Consider the following 16,875-nt stretch of genomic DNA (forward strand, 5'->3'; position numbering starts at 1 on the left):
TAAAAGTAACCCCTCCAGTTTTCCAGTGGATTAGACTTTTTTTTTTTTTTTAATCAGTAACTGGTCAGTAAGTAAAAATGGGGATGGGATTTGCTGCTTTTCCTAATCTCGCTCTGCCCTTCTAGCCTTGATATGGCATCCTTCAAGCAGGAAAGTAATTCTAACAATGCAGTGGAAGAAATGATGTAAAAGGGAGGTGTGGCCAGGGGTGATACTCAGCAGATGAATACCGACATTAGTCACTTGTCTTTCTTGCAAGCCGAGACAACAGGATGTTCCTGGAGGAAGGATGATGCCCAACTTTGCCAGTTTTAATGACTTCCGCAGTTTTCTTGCATCTCTAGTTCACATTTGTATCCTGTACGTAAAAAAAAAAAAAGGTGGCTCTGTGTAAGATTTAATACTCTTGAGTTTAAAGAACCCTTTGATTTTAGAAACTCATTGCACGCCTTGAGATGTTGAGTCGTTGTGTATCCTGACATGGAGTTTTCATGGATGTGTGCAGAGTTGCTAGTGAAGCACGTGTGCGTGTTCCCGTGCTGGCTGGGGACCTTGCTGCTTCCAGTCCCTTTTCACCCTCTTCCTTCAAGAGCTCTTTCCCCTCCAGACTTGCCAAAGTCATCGCTGGTGATCCCCAACCTGCTCCCACCAGTTGGACAGGACAAGTGCCAGGCATGGGTCTTTGCTTGCCCAGCTCTTGGCAGGAGCAAGCTCAGGAGATACAAGCAGTCCTGGTAGCCTTTCTCTCCTAAGCACCACCAACGTGCTGTGGCGTTTGGGGAGACCAGGGGTGAATTTGTGCTTGTGGTGTCCTTTTCGCTCGATGCAAATTCTTTTGGCTGCGTCTTGTATTTTCTTTCTTCAGGGTGAAGCGTTTTTCTTGGGAGTTTCACTCCTCCTCTGCTGCCTGTTCCCATTGCTGGGCTCCCTTAACTGTGCTGGTACAACTATCTGAGGGGCCATATGGTGAACCAGATCAGTGAACAGCAAAAAAGGTTATTTTTAACCTAGATCAGTTCACTAATCTGGTTCACTGTACAGCTCCGTAGCAGTCGTGTTGGTACAAAGGCAACTGGCAATTTTTGAGGGGAGGAAAGACGGGAAGGCGCTTCCAGCCAGTAATGTCCCTGTGGTTTCCTGCCATGTTTTCTGCCTTCCAAAATTATTTCTTTCCAGGCGTTTATTTCCTGCTAGGTATTTTCACAGATGTTTTGGCTTCCAATTCCTCCAGGTGGATCTCATCTGATATTTTTTTTGCCAATACCTCTGGTTTCTCAGGGCTTGTTTTTTGTTGGTTTTTTTTTTTTTTAATGTGCCCTGAGAACTGAACTCAACTCCGATCTGGATAATCTGTGTATATTCATTAACATTTTGCCCTGTTCTTCCTTAATTTAGATACCAAATGTGTTAGGCCATGTGACAAATGTCTGTGGTATCCTCTCTATGGTATCTCCTTGATCCCAACCCAATACCACACCCTTTATTATTGCCTTTAAGTTCTAGTCCTTTAATTGTATTCACTGTATAAGTAAAGGTGTCTGAATTAACTTTCAGCATAAAACACTGTCAGTGCTTTTCCTAATGTCCAAATAGATTGTCTGTCATGTTCTCATTAATCCCTCTTTTGTAATGCTGTGAAGGCTTGTGTTAGAGTGTTTTTCTTAGATTTTATTTTTTTTAGATAGAGGTAAAGGTCAAACTGAGGCTGCTATCGCTGAAAGGTTTATTTTTATTTTTAAGACGATGGCTGCATATAATTTTTTAATAGTGAAATTTTCTGAAGGTTGAGCGTTGTCAGTAGTGCAGTAAATCGTTTCCTTCAATTAACACTAATCTTAGATAATTAAATTGTGTTCTTTTGACTACTAAGTCATCTGTGACTTAGAAACCTCTAAGTGTCTTGTAATATATAAATTGCACAAGTGAGAATAACTAATCCAGAATCAATACTTAAAGAACCGGTTTTGAAAAATTGATGAAAACGGGAGGTGAATAACTTCAAAATCTACTTTTGAAGAATTTTTCCTGCTGGAATTAGAAATGTGTTTGAAACAAGTACAAGCCTGATGTACGAGGCTATGCACACTCAATGTCAGCCCTCCCTGCTGCCCCAAAGGACGTTTATTCTGTAATCTCAGTCAATTTAATTTTATTTATTGGAGCCTGGAAGATCCCTTTCTGTATCGCTGGGTTTGGATACTCAGAGGGTTAAACACAAAATGTTGTGGAATAGGATTTAAAGGAAGGTGCCTGGCTCCAGTCAAGCATCATTAGACCTTGTCCTGCTGGATTTTAGATCCTAATGTTTTTCTCTTCCTTCAAAAATCCTGGTCTCGGTGAATGTCCTGATGGATGACCATGCAATTCAAGGGACTCGAGTGGTACGAAAGGTTTTTGAGATGGAAAATTGGCTCGTGAGGAAAGTTTGGCAGTGCCGTCCAACTGAATAAAGTTATTTTCTCAGTGGAGAATGCTGTATTTTTGCTCTTCAGCATGTCAGACACTTAGTGAATGTTTTTATCTTCATTTGATAAGTAGTTGTGGAGTGTATTTTTAAATGAATTATGCTAACACTATGTTATCATAACAATCTGCAATCTACCAAGGCAGGTTTTTTAATCACCATGTTCTAATTAATTCTTAATCTATTTTATAATCCATGTACCCAGCTCCTACCACTGGAGTCCAGTTTTATAGAAAGAAGAACAAAAGTAATGGATAAAAAGGGGGAATTGTAGAAGAATAATTGTAATAAGATCCTTGTGATGGTATAGGTACTAAAACAAAAGCAGCAAACTAAATTTTGGTCATAGGAGGGGAGGATAGAATTAAAATGAAAACTATTGTATTGCTGCTTGAAATACCACATGTAATTGATGAAGATATTAGGGAACAAGTTTTCTTACTAAGTAGCTGCAGTAATCTTAAACGGAAATGTTAGGGGATTTAAACTTTTTCACACCAAGAAGAAAGTGGGAGGGGTGGGAGGACTTCATTATGGAGTAGGCTGTAGGAACCCTGTTAAGTTTCTTTGCTCAACTTGATAGAGGTAAATTGCTTTAAAAGCTAGAGCACATAATCGAATAATTAGGAAATTAGAAGTTAATGGGAAGCTTGCACAAAATGTATTCTACATGAATTAATGAATTTATTCAGCAAGTTGGGGCAACTTTGGCTCCAGAAAAGGAGTTGACAAGGGTTGGTAGGAAGTCAAATGTAGTAAGCAGGAGCTGCAAGAGTCTTGACTCTCAATCGAGATGGTTTTCCACTTGCAGTTGCAAAAATCTGCTGTACAAGCAAAGAAGGCAAAAATCTGTGAGGACTGAAGAGAGGAGGTTTAGCAACATTCCGTATCTCTAAAAAACCCAAACAGGACAAACCCCTCACCACCAAGAAACAAGCACCTCCCAAACTCAATAAGGCATCCAAGTATCTTCTTCATACGTCTCAGCTGGTCAAAGTACCTTCTTCAGACATCTCAGCTGTTCGTGGCTGGCAGTGCCTCTGCCCGTAGAGTGGGGTGCCTGGTGGGTGAGTGGATGAGGACGGTTCCAGCATCTCTTCCAGACCCTCTAATATCCAGATCATAACTTTAAAATAAAAAGATCAATAATATCGGCCAAGCATGAAAGACTTTTCTAGCTAGTGAATATTTCTCCTTTTCTTCTTTCCATATTTAATTTCAGGAAAAACTGTGTAGTTTTTTCAGGCAGTCCTACCTATGGTAACATTGTCAGCCCAATAACTGGGGGAGCTGATGCTCTGCCTTTGCTAAAGGAGGTGGATTCCAGCTTTCCATCAGTGTTTGCCTTGCCTGAGCTTGCCGGTGAGAGATCAGCAATTGGCTTCCCGTGGTACCAAGGGATGATGACGATACCTCCGTCAGCTCTGAAACTGAGCCTGCAAGAGACTGCTGGGGTGGCAGGAGTGGGAAAAGACAACCTGCATCTCTTGGGGAAGGCAGGGTTGTTTCTTCTGTATTTTTGAAGTCTTTGCTCCCCACTCTCTTGTCTTTCTCTGTTCTTTTAACAGATGGAGCAATGAGCCTGGTTAAACTTAGAGACAACCAGGAAAAAATTAATATTATCATTGACAAGGAGAGCTGCCTTCTTCCCTAATGCTCTTCCCCAAGGAAGCACTAATCATATTTACTTGATAGGCACTTGTGTGCTAGATAACTGCTCCTTTTGATTTCTAGATGCTTCATGTGAAAGCTCCAGCTAGCTCTTCAGGGAGTGGCACATAGTTTCTTCAGGTGTGTACTGAAGGACTTAACATTTTGCCCAGCATTTTTAGATGGGTATTAAAAATGCCATGTAACAATTCAAATGTCCACCCTAGATATGCTGTATGCCTGCTGGTCTTCAGCACTAAAATTACTTTATTCCCTTGGCTTGCTTTTTTTTGTTGTTAATCTCCAGAGAGGCAAGCTTTTCTCTTGCCTTTCTATACAAGAGGCTGAGGTTTCTCCAACTGCTGCTCCTCTCCCACTGATTTCAAGAGGAGCAACATTTGCTGGTAGAGCTGCATCAGCGTGCTGAACAGGGGGGCTTAATCTGAGATCACACTCTTGATGAACGTGGTCGTGCCAGAAGAACTTCCCAACGTTGTGCTATTTCCCTAAATTTTCCAAATTAATACCTCCTCACATGTCATGTTTTCCCTCTTTAAAATATATTTTGTTTTTCTCATTCTCTAATGAATGTCTTTGTACTTTTACTCGAAGGCCTTGATTGGGACTGACTACATTTCTGCAGATATGTCTAAATTTTGCATGTGTATGGCATCACTGTGGTTAGAGAACATGGCAGTCCAGGACTTCGGCTGAAGAGGGGTGGGAGATGGGGTACAGCACGAAGCAAGAGAGCATGGTGAGGAATCTGACACAGCTTCAATTACATTTACGTCTTGCACCTTCTCACACACTCAAGTTAAGTGAAGATCCATGTGAAACTAGATTTCTTTTGTGTTCGTACTCATTTGAATGATTTCTCTTAAATTCTGACCATTTACGACTGGTTTTTGAATGGTGACTGAGGGCAGTGATATGTGTGTGTGTGTAGGCATTTGGATAACCTCCATCTCCGTGCAGCTCATCACAGCTTCTCTCTGCAGTAGCAGCATCCAGTTATTATGATCCTAATCATTTTGACTTCTGGTCAAGAAAAAACAGAAAAGGGACCAAAAAAACCCCCGAAAAAGCGTGATTCTGCTCAGTGTCTGCGTGGCAGCACAATACAAGAAGGTATTGATGCTGTTGCAGCTAAAGAAAGATCCCACCGACAAGGTTAATGGGAGGTGGGTACAGTACTTCTCTCTGTCTCTTTCGCAGCTAGAGATGAACAAAAAGGTGAACTTTCTGATAATCCCACAGCATTAAAGGTTGCTGCAGTACTGTCCTCCTGCTAAATCGAGGGGGAGCCTGGAAACCCTCATGTATTCAGCACACGCAGCAGTGTTGGACACGTCTGGGGAACCTTTAGTATTTGCTAAGCAACGCTTAATGACTTCCTTGGCCATACAAGTGTAAAGATGTAAAAATGTTCCAAAACTTGGACTTGAAGCAAATTTAGCTATCAAACCAGCTCTGCTAAATGAAATAGTAATGGCAAAGGCATCGAGATTCGAGGTGTAAAAGCAGTGGAAGGAATGATTGTTGATCCCATGGTTGATGCTGAGCCTAGCATAGCTGGCAAGGCGTGCTTTTCACAAAATTGCCAAAGGGTGGAGGAAGACTTGGTGGAGGTGGTTTTCTCCCCCATTTGCTTGGACCCAGATTATTTTCTGCTTCTTTCTTGCCACAAAAGGAGTAATTTGTTTAATTTTACAAAATGTTACTGAAGCTGTTGGAACTGAAACTGCAGCCCACGTCTTCTTGATAAATGACTGTGTGTATTCCTGGAAGGAAGTTAAAATGGTGCTGTGTTATATTTGGTACATCCCGAAGCACTGAGGCTACTTTGAGTACAGAATGTGCTCAAAGAGACTAATTTGCCACTGCAGAGCTTGATGTGATGAGATTTGTCAAGTCGTCGTTTCTGCTGGAATTCACTTATGCTTTCCTCTCTCTCCTCAAGATGTTTGCTTATATATTTAGAGTTGTTATGTCTTTGAACTGGGGGACCATAAAGGCAAGTTAAAAAGCCTAAAACCAGGATTAAATTCCAAGCAATGAATATGCTTACTATAAGATGGAAATACAGAAGTCAAGCACCCATACAACAGGTGGAAATATTACTGAGCTGTTTCCCTGAGTGCGCTCACGCTCTTGGTAACAACAATGTTGGGATTATCTGGATGTTTGAGCATCAGCAGTGTGGATTTTGACTTCTTTCCAATGATGCCACCTCAGATGGTATGGTGGTGGTTTCCTGCAGTAGGCGATTCTGGGAACTTCAGTAAAAATGAAGATTTATCTTTTTTTTTTTTTTTTTTTTTTTTTTCCCCTGTTCATTTCCAATTTCATGCTGTTTCCTTTGCTGGGCTTGAAGGGCCTCTTCATGTAATACTGCAGGGAAAGGTGGGAAGGATCGGCACTCCCAAAGAAACTCTCTGTTGTTTTACAGGATTCAATGTTTTCTACATCCTGTTTTCTCCCTGAGAGTGTTTTTTAAGTGAATGTAAACTAATACTGGATCAGTGGTTAGAAGCGATGAAAAAATATTTAATGTAAACCTTTTGGTACTGGTTGATTAAAATAAACAATTGTTAGAAGGAGCACTGGTCCTGGTTTGTGAACAGTAGGTTTTCTGTTCTTCTGTATAATGCATAAAGCATGTGGAGCTGCTTGAGAGCTTTTTTTGTGTGCTGTACTTTAATTTGAGGTATTTCGTTTTCAGTTGTCTGAGCTTTTGTGTCAGCTGGGAAGGGAGGGCGTAGGAGTAATGTGTAAAACTTTATTTGGCCTGTTCAGTCCCAAATCCTGACAAATAGCTGGTTAACAAGTATTTAAATGAAAGCTTGAACTTTGTTTTCTCCCTTTTGAAAGCTGAGAAGATCCTAGTTCTGATTTTATCCGCTCCTGATGCTGTTTGTTTCTAGTTTCTATGCAATTTTTCAGCAGAGCGTAGGCAAAGCATAGTTGATGTAGACTTTGTGCGAGACGCCCCATGTGAGTATTCCACCCAAAGTCATTGAGCTGTAGTGTATAGCTGCGGAAAGATTTCTTGTCTTGATTTGAAGGTGCAAATGTTGAATTTCTGCTGTCTTTCTCCCTATACCTGTGGCGATGGAAAAATGTATCTTTGGTATTTTTAGGGGAAGGCAAGTTGAGGTATTTATTTGTAGGAGAGGTGCAGTAAATATGCATATCTATTTGTTTAATGACAGCAGGTAGGAAACGTGAGTGGCAGATCATTTACATTACGCTGTCTTTTTTGCAATTGATAATCTTTTAGCTGTCTCCTGTATCCCTTCTCTCTCCTTCTCTTATCCTGCATCTCCATCGCTCCTCCTTTTTTGACTGCATTTCTTACCTGTACCCACTTCTCCTTTTGCTCTGGTGTAGAAAAAGACCACTCTTTGCTAGAAAGAGCCGTGTTTTCTGTCTGACAGGTTTGCCCGCAGAGCCTCACGGGTCTCTCTCTTTCTCTCTGTTGGTTGCTGCTGCAGAGCTGTGGAATGCTGTGAAGACTCACTGCCCTGCAGCCGTAGGCAGACTCCTCTCCGGATTATCTCCTTCCGAAGGAAGCTCGTATCCAAGAGGTATCAATTCATGTTTTACATGCACCCTTCAATTGTAGCGCTTGAGTTTAGATACTCCTCCAAACACCTTTTTCCCTACTCCCTCTGCAGACAGAAAAGCTTTGGATGCCATGGAGATTGCAAATATTGATTAGAAAGTGTTGGTGTTTGGTATGGGTTGGACCCTTGTTTATATTAAATGAACTTTGGTGCAGAATCGCGTTACGTTTTAAACTAAGCAATAATTTCTGACTTAAGAAATGCATAAGCTGAAACTCTGGCAACACTGTATGTAGCGTATTTTATTGTGTTGATTTATAAAGTTAATAAACCTAAGGTAATCAGCAGACTGGAGTAGAACACATAGTAGGTATGTGCTGCTTCTATAAAGAATTGTGAGAGTTAGGGGTTTTTTAGTGTTTATTAGTCTTAATATATTCTTAGTAAATAATTTATTTTTGCTTGATATTAAAAAGAAGGCAAAAAGTACTGCTTGTGTTCGCTAGCTGGGTCAAAATCACTGGGTTGGCAAAGGCATGATTCCTGGTATAAATTTCTGTCATTTGCCTGTAGACAGGCAAATTATTTTCTAATAGTTTATTTGCAGTCTTTCATACAAGAAAGCTAGAAACATTTTTTTAAAATACAAACTTTGCAGTGTAATGTGGTCTGTAAATTGGTTGGAGCAGGTTCTATCGTAACTATTTATTTTTGTATACGGTGCCTAGCATTATGAGACCTGAACAGGTCAAGCCCTCTAAGCATTTATATATAAAAAAATCAAATATGTTTTAATAGTGGTATAATGTGATATACAGCTAGCTATTAAATATGAACATACCACTTCAGGAAATCCCTGTGCTGCACACGGTTACGGGCTGGAAAGTATGCTGGGCAAATGTCTGTACGCCTGCCCTGTGCTTAAATTTTCCCCTAGATATTCACACTTGGTTGTTGCTGCAGAGAAGACACTGGGATAGCTGAAGTGTCAGTCTGACCCAATCCAGCTGTTCTTGTGAAGAATTATGGAAAAAACAGGGTTGACTTTTTTTTTTTTCCCCTTTTATATGTTTTGCTGCTTGCCTAGTAACATGAACTTTAAATGTCAGCTGCCAGGATACTCACTGAGTGTTCTGCTCCCACTCAAGTCAGATTTGCTGAAAACCAGATGCAGGCAGACAACAACAGTGCTGATGGGTACTCTCTGCTCTTGGATCCACTGCACTGCACCGGGATCGAACGCTTAAGCTTGCTGTGACCCTTACCCTCCCAATATTTTAGCACACAAAAGCGCTCCAGCCCTGCTTTGGAAAAAACCTGCCCTGATTAGATAGATGCCTGTTCTTTGGGTATGGACGAAATCAGGCTGTTGTTTCTTCCTCATCCCATCCTCATCAACTCAACTCATCTTAGGTGGGATGGGACAGAAAGTGTGAAGTATTTCTGAAAAGCTTTGCTTCCTCCTTGGTTGTGCCTATCTTGAAGTAACAATGATGGGCTCCTTTCCATCTCTCTCTTCCCCTTTTTGTTGAATATCATGCTAGAAAAAAGGATAAAGAAAAAAAAAAAGGACTTTGATGCTGCTCCTGTCCCCTTTTTCTGCGTACTGCTCCCCATATCTCCAAGTCGAAGCAACAGCAGGAGACACAGTTGAGGCTACACTGCTTTCTCTAGGCCTGAGAAACAGAGGTACAGGGCTGCAGAAGGGAGAGACGCAGTCAAGTGTGTGCGTTTGATGGGTTGTGAGGTAGAGAGAAAGCAGAGATTGGGGCTGAGTTGCTCAGACTGGAGAAGTGGGACCGGCACTGATGGGAGATCTAGAAGACAAGATGTTTTTTCAAATGAGAATATGTTGTGAAGTGTTGGCTTTGCATCAGAAAGAGAGCTTCTGGTCCATGGGGCTCCTAGTCCAATTCATCTTCAGATTAAGAAACTTAAGTTTAAGCTTTGTGTGTGCTAGGTGTCTGAGCTCCCAGCTTGGTCCCTGGAGATCTCAAGAGTGGAATTGATGGAGCCTTGGGAGATTTGGCTGACTAGCTACTAGTTGTCCTCTTCAAGCCGATTGGGGTTGCTCTCAAAGCTGTGATTGCCCTGCTTGGGATCTCTACCAGCCACTTCAGACATTTATTTTTCAGGTGTCTTTATCTTGGGTTGAAACTCCTGCTTTTAGACTCATGATGGTAAACAGTGTTCAGAAATCAAAAGGCAGAAGAAATTTTGTTAAACGCTTGAATGTGCATGTGCCCAACCTCTTAACTTGGTTTACTAAAGTAATTTCCTGCTTGGGAAGTACCGCACTCCCCCAGATCCAAAGTGGAACTCCAGCAATTAAATAGTTAATGTGTGTGTGTGTGTGTGTGTGTAAAATTCATGTGTATCTAAAAATACCTCTCTTATCTGTGTAATGGTTTGGTTTGATGTAAATATTTTTAAATGTGCTTTTACATTAGGCTGGTTTTTATATACTGTGTGTGAGTGGAGTTTGGTGTACGGTTAACTGGGCCTGGACTTTATGTATTTGCTCCATTCACCTCAACTCATACGGAAAATTCCTGATCTCTAGTCTCCTGACCATTTATGCCAGTTTGGTGGGGTTCATTTGGTGGTCTTCACTGGGCTGGGAATGCACCAAATCCAGAGACGAAGTGAAGCATCTTGCCAGCGGGTGATGGATACTTCTCTGCTGTTGGGGCATGGGTACCTCACTTAGCTAATTTTAGTGCATGAGCAAATCCTTTGTTCACAGATCTTAAGTTTTCTTGAATTGTCAGCTCTGTTTTGGAGAATAAATTTCCTTTCAGAGAACATATGATACGGAAGGTGACTTCTGTCAAGCTGAGTTACGTACTGTTGTCCAGCTCTGGGGTCTCCAGTACAAGACAGACATGGACCTGTTGGAGCGGGTCCAGAGGAGGCCACAGAAACGATCAGAGGGCTGGAACACCTCTGCTGTGAGGAAAGGCTGAGGGAGTTGGGGTTGTTCAGCCTGGAGAAGAGAAGGCACCGGGAGACCTTGTAGCAACCTTCCAGTACTTAAAGGGGGGTTATAAGAAAGACAGACACTTTTCACCAAGACCTGTAGCGACAGGACAAAGTGCAGTGGTTTTAAACTGAAGGAGAGTAGGTTTAGATTGGACATAGGAGAAGTGTTTTACGATGGTGGTGAGACACTGGCACAGGTTGCCCAGAGAAGTTGTGGCTGCCCCATCCCTGGAGGTGTTCAAGGCCAGGCTGGATGGGGCTTTGAGCAACCTGGTCTAGTGGAAGGTGTCCCTGCCCATGGCAGGGGGGTTGGAACCAGATGATCTTTGAAGGTCTCTTCCAACCCAAACCATTCTGTGATTCTATGATTCTGTGCAGGTCCCAGGATCCTATGAGACATCATACAATTGTTTAAGAGTGAAAGGAGATCCCTGTCCCTTGTTCCTGCTGGAGTCTAATGATGGTGATACCAAAGACAGTGGTTCATGTTCCCTTCTTTCCTTTGGGTCATGTTTAGAGGAGGGAAATATGTCATATTAGAACATTAACAATGTTTTAAAATGTAGCCTTCTATCTAGTCTCGACATTTTGTAGGTTTTTGGCGTGTTTATTTCCGTGTGCTCCATGACACAGCTGTGTCTATGAACATGCGTATGAGTTCGGAGCACACTGCTCATCCGCACAACTTGGTGTGACTGTATCTACACTGCAGTAGTGTGTAAGTAGATGGAGCATAAACTGGGGCTCGGGAATATTGCCTCTTGCTTCAGGGCTCTTCAATTTGGAGGTATTTCAGTCTTATGTTCTAAGAGCTGAAGCTAGTAGCTGGCGAGAGAAGGGCTGAGCCTCTTAGCTTGAGGTTGCTGGTTCTCTGATTCAGGTGGTGGGCTTGAGGGAAGAAAAAGCTTACTGTCGTCTGTGGGGTGTATCAGTTTGGTTATGAGAGCAGGCGAGAGGACTGGTGTTTTCCACCATACCACATCACCAAATCTGTGCTGAGTGTGCGACATGCTTGGGCATTTCCTAAGGATGCTCTTACGGTGAGCGGGAACGGCTGCCTGAAGAGCAGAACCCTCCAATGTGTTCCTTCTGCTCTTGTTGCTTTTCGTTTTGCCCAACAACCTCTTGCCTTATATTGGAAGAAACAGGAATGTGAACGCTTTTGGTAGAGAATGTAGGTACTCTTCTTTCTCTTAAGCTGTATCTCCTTCATCTCTACGCACAGTCTGACAGTCATGGAGCAGCAAGGCGCTCTTAAATGTATCTCAGCTGAGACAGTTTCAAGTCCCATAGGGTGTTGGATTTTGGTTGGATTCCCTTTCTTCCCTCTCTCCGCTGTCAGTCACAAATATTATAGGGTTTGGAAGGATTTGAGATCTATAATTACTTTGTGCATCCTTGCTTCGTGGGAATTTTCACTTCCTGAGAAGTTTTTTATTCCTTTGTGACCACTATTGCAAGGCTGGATGTATCAGTGAAAGAACCCCTGCTCCGTGATGTACCTAAATACGCTGTAACATATCACATAGGGAAACTTCTTCCCTGCATAAGGTGATGAATTTTTAAAGATTAATGACCCAGCATTTCATCCGAAGTAGCATTCTTGCAAATGCTTCTCTTAGGTCTAATCCCTTAAAAAACCCTCTCTTTTAATGTTTTTGCCTCAGTATATCGTGGCAATCAGAGTCACCAGCTAATCACGCACACATGAACTGTGACTGCGGGTCCCCAAGCTGGGCTGTGTCACTTCCCACCATACCCACTGCAGCTCTCTGGATGAAACCTGCGGTGTCCTTTGGCTGTCTGTGGTGCATGATGGATGCTGCGGCACAGGGATGCATTGTAATTAAGTGTCAGGATAGGAACATCAGCCTGAACATCCCACGATGATTAGTTTGGGGCGTAGAGGAACTATTTTATTGACAAAGCGGCTTTGTGATTCTTTATGGCTGAATACTGCTGACATACAGTAATTGTTAGAGGAGTAAGACATCATTAGGAAGATGACATTTCCGATAACAAGGAAAAAAAAAATCAACTGTCAAAAACTGATTTAAAAACAAAGGAAGGTTTTAATAAGATTTATGGACATAAGCAGTAAAGAAGATCTCTGACACCAGACTTTTCAGTATGCTCTGGACTGACTTTCTACTTTTGATCTATAAGCTTATGTGGCATATTAAAGTGTGCTGTAGATATTGCCCTGAGGTATGTGGAGAGCGCACCAAAATACTTTTTGTCTGTCTAGTCAGCCAGAAAGACGCAGTCAGGGTCTTTTTTCTTTCTCTGAGTCGAGGATGTGAGTCGTATCTACATCTCTTCTTAAAAAAATATGTATGTATCTTGAAAGCTTTGTGGCCTTGACTTCTTTTTGGACTGAGGTTTACCATGTGGGTATCTTTTTGTAGCCCTGTGATAGCTGCTTCTCTTAGAGGCCAGACTGATGTCCAGCAGACTTGCAAAGTGAAAGTCCGAATTGGCCACTATACAGAGAGCAAAATGGATTTCAGAAACAACAGAAAAATGGAGATCTGTGTTTCCTGATGAGGGAAGAAACAAAACCCTAATGAGAACTCTTCAAAAGATGCATTGAAATGAGTGCAGCATGCTACAGAGAAGCTGCTGAAGGGCCAAGCCAAGTGGGTGATAGTAGGAGGTCTACTTGAGGTCCGATTTTCTATTCGTGCCGAAGAGGTGCAATAGCACGCTCAGGTCTTGCAGTCTCTGTGGCTGAGGTGAGATTATAGGGAAACATCCAGTATGTTCCCTACACCTTTCTGTAGCACCTTCCCACTGTGTTTGCTCCACGTTTCTGCTCTCACAAAAGCCATGCTGGAAGCAGTGGCCTTTCTTTTAGATGTATAATTTACCACCTCTTCCCGGTGTGCCAGCCTTGTTTGTATTGATAAATGAATGTTCTCTGTGTACAGCCTGCAGATAATTCTGCTCGTCAAGTACAATGCTGCTAAATATACCTGTTTCTGATTAAGTGCATTTGAATTTGTGAGTTTGGTTAATAAGCTACACCTTTCAAAGATTCTTTTGTTAACTCATAAAAGCTGCGTGTTCTGATTTATAGTGCCAAAAGGGGTAAACTGACATTAAAAGCATTAATTAGTCTTGGTTGACTGCACAAAGAATAGAGTTGGTGTGAGCCAGCTTTTGATTTAGCCCTTTGTGGGCCTTTGATTTTTGCCTAAGCTTGTTAAAGGGTCTGTATCTCTGGCTTTTTTGTGCTAGATTGTGTAATTAGAGTTTAGTGTGAAATACAGAGATTGGGCTTGAAGAGCAAGAGCCCTGTACAATTATAAGCAATAAACTTGTAAAGCAATTGGCCAGAACTTTACATATATTTTAATAGAGAAATGTTCTTTTTAACATGTGGATGTGATAACTTGGTATTGTTAGATTTGCAGTAACCATATCCAGAGGATTTGTTGTAAGCTGTGGGCACCGTTGGTAAACCTCAGAAAGGATATATTCTCAAGAGCCTTGGATTTGCCCATTGTGCAGTACTTCAGCAGCATGTGAACGTAATGGAAGTTTTGTAAACTGCATCACAAGTAGCACTGATGTTTTTTCTTTTCCCCTACATCTTCACCCATTTCGTACAGGCTAAGAGGAAAAAACCCCAGACCTTGCAGCGTTGCCTGGGTTTTATACTTGGAATTCCTACATTATAACATTTATTAATGTATTTCAGTATATGGTAGTTTCTGTAGTACCCAATTCTAGCCATCGATTCTCCACACAAAAGTTTGAAAATTAATTGAAATGCAAATCACAGGCTAAGTTTTTTTTTAAAATAAACCTTCCATAATTATGCTTGACTGCAAAAAAAGAAGACCATTGGTATAATTTTGATAATTGCCTCTGGTTTGTTTGTGAATTAAGATTTCCCTCTGTCCGTATAAAGTTTCCTTCTGTCTTAGATATTATCGCATTAACTGCTCTATAAAAAGAATGTTGGACTGGGTTTCATCCAAACTTGCTAATACTTGTCATTAAAGAGTCAACAGTTGCCCAGTGTGGTACCTCCAATATTGCCTTCATTTCCTTTGTATGACAGCGTGTATTATAACAGTTGACTGTGAGACTTGCTAACGATGACCCACTGTAGAAATGTTTTTTAAACATACAAATATCCAGCTGCATATGAAAATCTCCACATTTCCCACTGTTGAACATCAGAGCTCACAGAAGATTTTGAGTCCCTAGATGAGGGAGAATAGTGGAATACATCTGAAACTCCTCGGCTTAAGAAAAAGCCTTCTTTGGTTTCCTGAATATTTTGTATGTGTATAATGACACACTGATGTCTTCTATTGTAATTTGTACTTTAAAAGATGTTTGCTCTGTGAAGTTGTCTGACGTTCTCTGTAGGCCAGTTCAGGGTCTGGCAGCTTTGAAAGCATAATAGCATATGCTTTTCCCTCCTCTCATTGTTAATGATGTTAGTAGAAACCCAATAGCAACCGGAGACCTTCTCTGCAGGTAGATGTTAATGATGGTTTTATTAGAGCGTATCATGGGTTGCCGCTGGAGAAAGCCTCCTGGCTTCTGCTGGGGTTAGGACACAGTGAGAGCTGTCATCTCTCTCCAGATACCCTCATGCCCAGCTCCTAAACCTATGGTGTACCATTCAAAACGTGTCCACGTGCTACCTTTGGCCCCATGGCTGAAAGCTGCTGTGCTATGGACTAGCGCATGCCCACACTTGGCTGCCAAGGTGCTGCCTTCTTCCAACTCTATGGAAAATTCCTTTCTCTTTTAAATAACCGAGGTTCAATAAGTGAAGGTGGAGAGAGACCTCTGTTTTTTGGCTTTTTAGCAAAGTTGTAAGGTAATGCTAGGATGGGTTTGAGGATGTTTTTTATCATCTTCCTCTTGTTCAGAGTCCTTGCTTGAATCCATTTATGAATGGAAATGAAGACAGAGAGCCATTGTAAAGAATTGTGATTGTCATTCTACCTGGTCCAATAAAGGGTTGGGGTTAGAAATAAAACTGTAGTGTTTGTTAAATGACAAATTAGGATTGTTTTCCTTTTTTTTTTTTTTTTTTAATTTTTTAGACAAGTTGTGCAGCTGTTTGATTTTTAAATTACAACTTGTTAAAATGCTGAACATTTAACCAAGTGTCAAATTTTGGGTACCCTGTACTACATCATAGGTTTCCAGGTTCTTTATGGAGATGGTAGGACAAAACAGACGATGCATGCGGGTCCCCAGAAGCTCTGCATTGCCATGTCCTCTGCAGCAGGACGATGGTTTGCAACTCTCAGTGAGGCTAATGATGAGAGCTGGTACTAAAGCTTGCCACTTGTGCTTGGTTGGGATTTTTGTCTTTGCTCAAAGGTGGATGCAAAAAGAAGCATTTTCAGAAGAGGATGTTGCAATTAAAACAAAAAGCGTGGCCTGCCCAAGTAACATACCTGTGTTAGTGCTGGCAAGTGCATGTGCTGCTTCACCACCAAATTAGTCTTTGTTCCTGAAGAATTTTTGCGAGCACTTGCCTGCTGGGTATCATCCTCTCGCTCATTATCATCGTTGTTCCAGTGACGAGTGGCGTTCCTCAGGGGTCCGTATTGGGACCAGCACTGTTTAACATCTTTGTGGGTGACATGGACAGTGGGATTGAGCGCACCCTCAGCAAGTTTGCCGATGACACCAAGCTGTGTGGTGTGGTCGACATGCTGGAGGGGAGGGATGCCATCCAGAGGGACCTGGACAGACTAGAGAGGTGGTCCCTTTCAACAAAGCCAAGTGCAAGGTCCTGCACATGGGTCGGGGCAATCCCAAACATGGATACAGGCTGGGGGATGAGTGGATTGAGAGCAGCCCTGAGGAGAAGGACTTGGGGGTGTTGGTTGACAAGAAGCTCAACATGACCCAGCAATGTGTGTTTGCAGCCCAGAAAGCCAACCGTGTCCTGGGCTGCATCACCAGCAGCGTGGCCAGCAGGTCGAGGGAGGGGATTCTGCCCCTCTGCTCCGCTCTGGTGAGACCCCCCTGCAGTTCTGCGTCCAGCTCTGGGGTCCTCAGCACAGGAGAGACAGGGACCTGTTGGAGCAGGGCCAGAGGAGGGATACAAAAATGATCTGAGGGCTGGAGAACCTCTGCTGTGAGGAAAGGCTGAGAGAGTTGGGGTTGTTCAGCCTGGAGAAGAGAAGGCTCCAGGGAGACCTTATAGCAGCCTTCCAGTACTTAAAG

The 16,875-nt window shown here is 42.2% G+C and overlaps 1 protein-coding gene across 4 annotated transcripts in view; it reads left to right on the top strand.

Annotated features, from left to right (window-relative positions):
• FAM168A (family with sequence similarity 168 member A) overlaps nt 1–16,875 on the top strand; it is a 203,646-nt gene that overhangs the window by 46,794 nt on the left and 139,977 nt on the right. For 2 of the 4 annotated variants that reach the window (XM_052812266.1, XM_052812263.1), the window contains exon 2: nt 7,612–7,704. The exons of 1 other annotated variant lie outside the window; for it this stretch is intronic. The gene's annotated coding sequence lies outside the window, so the exon portion shown is untranslated. Of the gene's footprint in view, nt 1–7,590; nt 7,705–16,875 lie in introns of those variants that run through there. One more of the 4 variants, XM_052812264.1, reaches the window with a different exon arrangement.

Source organism: Harpia harpyja, chromosome 17 (genome assembly GCF_026419915.1).
Source record: "Harpia harpyja isolate bHarHar1 chromosome 17, bHarHar1 primary haplotype, whole genome shotgun sequence".
Classification (NCBI taxonomy): Eukaryota; Metazoa; Chordata; class Aves; order Accipitriformes; family Accipitridae; genus Harpia; species Harpia harpyja.